Source organism: Nicotiana tabacum, unplaced genomic scaffold (genome assembly GCF_000715075.1).
Source record: "Nicotiana tabacum cultivar K326 unplaced genomic scaffold, ASM71507v2 Un00050, whole genome shotgun sequence".
Classification (NCBI taxonomy): domain Eukaryota; kingdom Viridiplantae; phylum Streptophyta; class Magnoliopsida; order Solanales; family Solanaceae; genus Nicotiana; species Nicotiana tabacum.
In genome coordinates, this window is record NW_027438288.1 from 62582 (window position 1) to 70627 (window position 8046).

Genomic DNA, 8046 nt, shown 5'->3' on the forward strand with positions numbered 1-8046 from the left:
ACCACCAATTGAAGATCAGGGAGCAAGATATTCAGAAAATAGCTTTCAGGACACAGAATGTGCACTTTGAATTTCTGGTAATGACTTTTGGACTAATCAAAGCCCCAGCGTCTTTCAAGGATCTTATAAATTGGGTTTTCAAGCCCTTTGTCGATTCCTCTGTTATAGTATTCATTGACGATATTTGTATGTATTAACGAGGTCGAGAGAACCATGTCGATCATCTCAAGGCAGTTTTGCAGACTCTTCATCAGCACTAACGGTACGCAAAATTTTCAAAATTTGAATTTTGGCTCGAGTCTGTCACATTCATGGGTCATATTATCTCTAGAGAAGGAATTATGGTTGATCCTCAAAAGTTTGCATCGGTGAAGAAATTGCCTAGACCTATAATGCCAACCAAGATTTGCAGTTTCTTGGGCTTAGCAGGGTATTAGAGGAAGTTTGTGGAGGGGTTCTCTACTCTTGCCTCTCCGTTGACTAAATTGAACCAGAAAGTGGTTAAGTTCCAATGGTTTGATACTTGTGAAAGGAGCTTTCTTGAGTTGAAATAAAGATTGACTACGACGCCGGTATTGACCTTGCCAGAGGGTACATATGAAATAAATATTGACTACAGGGTGCTTGATATTTCTCCAAAATTGATTTACGGGTACCACCAATTGAAGATCATGGAGCAAGATATTCCGCAAATGGCTTTCAGGACCCGGTATGGGCACTTTGAATTTCTGGTAATGACTTTTGGACTAACAAATGCCCCAGAGTCTTTCATGGATCTTATAAATTGGGTTTTCAAGCCCTTTGTCGATTCCTTTGAGATAGTATTCATTGACGATTATCGTGTGTATTAACGAGGTCGAGAGAACCATGTCGATCATCTCAGGGCACTTTTGCAAACTATTCATCATCACCAACTGTACGCGAAATTTTCAAAATTTGAATTTTGGCTCGCGTCTGTCACATTCATGGGTCATGTTGTCTCCAGAGAAGGAATTATGGTTGATCCTCAAAAGATTGCATCGGTGAAGAAATTGCCTAGACCTATAACGCCAACCAAGGTTCATAGTTTCTTGGGCTTAGCAGGGTATTACAGGATGTTTGTGGAGGGGTTCTCTACTTTTGCCTCTCCGTTGACTAAATCGACTCAGAAAGCGGTTAAGTTCCAATGGTCTGATACTTGTGAAAGGAGCTTCCATGAGTTGAAATCAAGATTGACTACGGCACCGGTATTGACCCTGCTAGAGGGTACAGATGAAATCAGGATTGACTACAGGGTGCTAGATACTTCTCCAAAATTGATTTAGGGTTCGGCTACCATAACGCCAACCAAGATTCGTAGTTTCTTTGGCTTAGTAGGGTAATATAGGAAGTTTGTGGAGGGGTTCTCTACTCTTTCCTCTCCATTGACTAAATTGACTCAGAAAGTGGTTAAGTTCCAATGTTCTGATACTTATGAAAGGAGTTTCCATGAGTTGAAATCAAGATTGACTACGACGCCGGTATTGACCCTGCCAGAGGGTACATATGAAATCGAGATTGAATACAGGGTGCTAGAAACTTATCCAAGATTGATTTAGGGTCTGGGTACCACCAATTGAAGATCAGGGAGCAAGATATTCCAAAAACTACTTTTAGTACCCAGTATGGGCACTTTGAATTTCTGGTAATGTCTTTCGGGTTAACAAAAGCCCTATCGGCTTTCATGGATCTTATGAATTGGGTTTTCAAGCCTTTTCTCTATTTCTTTGTGATTGTGTTCGTTGACGATATTCTTGTGCATTCACGAGGTCTAGAGAACCATGCTAATCATCTCAAGGCAGTTTTGTAGACTCTTCATCAGCACCATCTGTACGCGAAAATTTCAAAATGTGAATTTTGGCTCGAGTCTGTCACATTCATTGGTCATGTTGTCTCTAGAGATGGAATTAAGGTTGATCCTCAAAAGATTGCATCGGTGAAGAAATTGCCTAGACCTATAACGCCAACCAAGATTCGTAGTTTCTTTGGATTAGTAGGGTATTACAGGATGTTTGTGGAGGGGTTCTCTACTCTTGCTTCTCCGTTGACTAAATTGACTCAAAAAGCGGTTAAGTTCCAATGGTCTGATACTTGTGAAAGGAGCTTCCATGAGTTGAAATCAAGATTGACTACGACGCCGGTATTGACCTTGCCAGAGGGTACATATGAAATCAAGATTGACTATAGGCTTCTTGATACTTCTCCAAAATTGATTTATGGGTACCACCAATTAAAGATCAGGGAGCAAGATATTCCGAAAATAGCTTTCAGGACCCGGTATGGGCACTTTTAATTTCTAGTAAATACTTTTGGGCTAACAAAAGCCCCAGCATCTTTCATGGATCTTATGAATTGGGTTTTCAAGCCTTTTCTCGATTCCTTTGTGATAGTATTCATTGACGATAATCTTGTGTATTCACGAGGTCTAGAGAACCATGCTGATCATCTAAGGGCACTTATGCAGACACTTCATCATCACTAACTGTTCGCGAAATTATCAAACTGTGCATTTTCGCTCGCGTCTGTCACATTTATGGGTCATGTTGTCTCCATAGAAGGAATTAAGGTTGATCTTTAAAAGATTACAGCGGTGAATAATTGGCCTAGACCTATTACGCCAACCAAGATTCGCAGTTTCTTGGGCTTAGCAGGGTATTACAGGAAGTTGGTGCAGGGGTTCTCTACTGAAGCCTCTCCGTTGACTAAATTAACTCTGAAATCGGTTAACTTCGAATGGTCTTATGCTTGTGAAGGGAACTTCCAGTAGTTGAAATCAAGATTGACTACGACGCTAGTATTGACCCTGCCCGGGGGTAGAAATGATATCAATATTGACTACATAGTGCTAGATACTTCTCCAAAATGGATTTAGGGTCCGGGTACCACCAATTTTAGATCAGTGAGAAAAGATATTCCTTAAAGTATTTTCAGGACCCGGTGTGGGCACTTTGAATTTCTGGTAATGTCTTTTGGGCTAACAAAAGCCCCAACGACTTTCATGGATCTTATGAAAATATTTTTCCACTCTTTTCTCGATTCATTTTTGATAGTATTCATTGACGATATTCTTGTATATTCACGAGGTCTATAGAACCATGCTGATCATCTCGGGGCAGTTTTGCAGACTCTTCATCAGCACCAACTGTACGCAAAATTTTCAAAATGTGAATTTTTGCTCGAGTCTGTCACATTCATAGGTCATGTTGTCTCTAGAGAAAGAATTAAGGTTGTTGCAGCGGTGAAGAATTGGCCTAGACCTACAATGCCAACCAGGATTCATAGTTTCTTGGGCTTAGTAGAGTATAACAGGAAGTTTGTGCAGGGGTTCTCTACTCTTGCCTCTCCGTTGACTAAATTGACTCAGAAACAGGTTATGTTCCAATGATCTAATGCTTGTGAAAGGAACTTCCAGAAGTTAAAATCAAGATTGATTATGACGCCGGTATTGAACCTGTCAGAGGGTACGGATGAAATCAAGATTGACTACAGGGTGCTAGATATTTCTCCAAAATTGATTTATGGTCCGGGTACCACCAATTGAAAACCAGGGAGCAAGATATTCCGAAAACAGCTTTCAGGACCCGGTATGGTAACTTAGAATTTCTGGTAATGTCTTTTGGGCTAACAAAAGCCCAAGTGGCTTTCATGATCTTATGAATTGGGTTTTCAAGCCTTTTCTCGATTCCTTTGTGATAGTATTCATTGACAATATTCTTGTGTATTCACGAGGTCTAGAGAACCATGTTGATCATCTCAAGGCAGTTTTGTAGACTCTTCATCAGCACCAACTGTATGCAAAATTTTCATAATGTGATTTTTGGCTCGAGTCTGTCACATTCATGGGTCATGTTGTCTCCAGAGAAGGAATTAAGGTTGATCCTGAAAAGATTGCAGCGGTGAAGAATTGGCCTAGACCTATAATGCCAACCAAGATTCGTAGTTTCTTGGGCTTAGCAAGGTATTACAGATTATTTGTGGAAGGGTTCTCTACTCTTTCCTATCCGTTGAAGATCAGGGAGAAAGATATTCCGAAAACAGCTTTCAGGACCAGGTATAGGCACTTTGAATTTATGGTAATGTCTTTTGGGCTAACAAAAGCCCCATCGGCTTTCATGGATCTTATGAATTAGGTTTTCATGCCTTTTCTTGATTCCTTTGTGATAGTATTCGTTGACGATATTCTTGTGTATTCATGAGGTCTAGAGAACCATGCTGATCATCTCAAGGTAGTTTTGCAGACTCTTCATCAACACCAATTGTACGCAAAATTTTCAAAATTTGAATTTTTGCTCGAGTCTGTCACATTCATTGGTCATTTTGTCTCTAGAGAAGGAATTAACGCCAATAAAGATTCGCAGTTTCTTGGGCTTAGCAGGGTATTACAGGATGTTTGTGGAGGGGTTCTCTACTCTTTCCTATCCGTTGACTAAATTGACTCCGAAACCGGTTAAGTTTTAATGGTCTGATGCTTGCGGAAGGAACTTCCATGAGTTGAAATCAAGATTGACTACGGCACCGGTATTGACCCTTCCAGAGGGTATAGATGAAATCAAGATTGACTACAGGGTGATAGATACTTCTCCAAAATTGATTTACGGGTACCACCAATTGAAGATCAGGGAGCAAGATATTCTGAAAAAAACTTTCAAGACTCGGTATGGGAACTTTGAATTTCTTGTAATGACTTTTGGGCTAACAAAAGCCCCGTCGGCTTTCATGGATCTTATGAATTGGGTTTTCAAGCCCTTTCACGATTATTTTGTGATAGTACTCATTGACGATATTCTTGTGTATTCACGAGATCGAGAGAACAATGTCGATCATCTCATGCTCGAGTCTGTCACATTCATAGGTCATGTTGTCACTAGAGAAAGAATTAAGGTTGTTCATCAAAATATTGCAGCGGTGAAGAATTGGCCTAGACCTACAACGCCAACCAGGTTTCACAGTTTCTTGGGCTTAGTAGAGTATAACAGGAAGTTTGTGCAGGGGTTCTCTACTCTTGCCTATCCTTTGAAAAAATTGACTCAGAAACAGGTTATTTTCCAATGATTTGATGCTTGTGAAAGGAACTTTAGGGATTTGAAATCAAGATTGATTACGACATCGGTATTGACCTTGTCAGATGGAACAGATGAAATCAAGATTGACTACAGGGTGCTAGATATTTCTCCAACATTGATTTACGGTCCGGGTACCACCAATTGAAAACCAGGGAGCAAGATGTTCCGAAATCAGCTTTCAGGACCCGGTGTGGGAACTTTGAATTTCTGCTAATGTCTTTTGGGCTAACAAAAGCCCAGTGGCTTTCATGGATCTTATGAATTGGAATTTCAAGCCTTTTCTCGATTCCTTTGTGATAGTATTCATTGACGATATTGTTGTGTATTCACGAGGTCTAGAGAACCATGCCAATAATCTCAGGGCAGTTTTGCAGACTCTTCATCAGCACCAACTGTATGCAAAATTTTCAAAATGTGAATTTTGGCTCGAGTCTATCACATTCATGGGTCATGTTGTCTCTAGAGAAGGAATTAAGGTTGATCCTCAAAAGATTGCAGCAGTGAAGAATTGCCTAGACCTATAACGCCAACAAAAATTCGTAGTTTCTTGGGATTAGCAGGGTATTAGAGGAAGTTTGTGGAGGAATTCTCTACTCTTGCCTTTCCGTTGACTAAATTGAATCCGAAACCGGTTAAGTTTTAATGGTCTGGTGCTTGCGAAAGGAACTTCCAGGAGTTGAAATCAAGATTGACTACGGCGCCGGTATTGACCCTGCCAGAGGGTACAAATGAAATCAAGATTGACTACAGGGTGCTAGATACTTCTCCAAAATTGATTTACGAGTACCACCAATTGAAGATCAGGGAGCAAGATATTCTGAAAACAACTTTCAAGCCTCGGTATAGGCACTTTGAATTTTTGGTAATGACTTTTGGGCTAACAAAAGCCCCAGCGGCTTACATGGATCTTATGAATCGGGTTTTCAAGCCCTTTCTCGATTCCTTTGTGATAGTACTCATTGACGATATTCTTGTGTATTCACGAGGTCGAGAGAACCATGCCGATCATCTCAGGGCAGTTTTGCAGACTCTTCATCAGCACCAACAGTACGCAAAACTTTCAAAATGTGAATTTTTGCTCGAGTCTGTCATGTTGTCTCTAGAGAAAGAATTAAGGTTGATCCTCAAAAGATTGCAGCGGTGAAGAATTGGCCTAGACCTACAACGCCAACCAGGATTCAAAGTTTCTTGGGCTTAGCATGGTATAACAGGAAGTTTGTGTAGGGGTTCTCTACTTTTTCCTCTCCGTTGACCAAATTGACTCAGAAATAGGTTATGTTCCAATGGTCTGATGCTTGTGAAAGGAACTTCAAGGTAGTTGAAATCAGGATTGATTACGGTGCCAGTATTGACCCTCTCAGAGGGTACAAATGAAATCAAGATTGACTACAGGGTGCTAGATATTTCTCCAAAATTGATTTACGGTCCGGGTACCACCAATTGAAGACCAGGGAGTAAGATATTCCGAAAACAGCTTTCAAGACCCGGTATGGGTACTTTGAATTGCTGGTAATGTCTTTTGGGCTAACAAAAGCCCTAGCGGCTTACATGGATCTTAGGAATTGGGTTTTCAAGCCCTTTCTTGATTCCTTTGTGATAGTATTCATTGATGATATTCTTGTGTATTCACGAGGTCTAGAGAACCATGCTGATCATCTTAGGGTAGTTTTGCAGACTCTTCATCAGCACCAACTGTATGCAAAATTTTCCAAATGTGAAGTTTGGCTCGAGTCTGTCACATTCATGGGTCATGTTGTCTCGAGAGAAGGAATTAAGGTTGATCCTCAAAAGATTGCAGCGGTGAAGAATTGGCCTAGACCTATAACGCCAACCAAGATTCATAGTTTCTTGGGCTTAGCAGGGTATTACAGGAAGTTTGTGGAGGGGTTCTCTACTCTTGCCTCTCCGTTGACTGCATTGACTCTGAAACCGGTTAAGTTCGAATGGTCTGATACTTGCGAAAGGAACTTCCCGGAGTTGAAATCAAGATTGACAACATCGCCGGTATTGACCCTGCCAGAGGGTACAGATGAAATCAAGATTGACTACAGGGTGCTGGATACTTCTCATAAAAAATTAATTTACGGGTACCAGCAATTGAAGATCAGGGAGCAAGATATTCTGAAAATAGCTTGCAGAACCCGGTACGGGCACTTTGAATTTCTGGTAATGACTTTTGGGCTAACAAAATCCGCAGCGGCTTTGATGGATCTTATGAATCGGGTTTTCTAGCCCTTTCACGATTCCTTTGTGATAGTACTCATTGACAATATTCTTGTGTATTCACGAGGTCGAGAGAACCATGCCGATCATCTCAGGGCAGTTTTGCAGACTCTTCATCAGCACCAACTATACGCGAAATTTTCAAAATGTGAATTTTCTCTCGAGTCTGTCACATTCATAGGTCAAGTTGTCTCTAGAGAAAGAATTAAGGTTGATCCTCAAAAGATTGCAGCGGTGAAGAATTGGCCTAGACCTACAACGCCAACCAGGATTCACAGTTTCTTGGGCTTAGCAGGGTATAACAGGAAGTTTGTGCAGGGGTTCTTTACTCTTGCCTCTCCGTTGACTAAATTGACTCAGAAATAAGTTATGTTCCAATGGTCTGATGCTTGTGAAAGGAACTTCCAGGAGTTGAAATCAAAATTTATTACGGCGCCGGTATTGACCTTGTCAGAGGGTACAGATGAAATCAAGATTGATTACAGGGTGCTACATATTTCTCCAAAATTTATTTACGGTCCAGGTATCACCAATTGAAGACCAGGGAGCAAGCTATTCCGAAAACAGCTTTCAGGACCCGATATGGGAACTTTGTATTTCTGGTAATGTATTTTGGGCTAACAAAAGCCCCAACGACTTTCATGGATCTTATGGATTGGGATTTCAAGCCTTTTCTCAATTCCTACATATTTCTCCAAAATTGATTTACGGTCCGGGTACCACCAATTGAAGACCTGGGAGC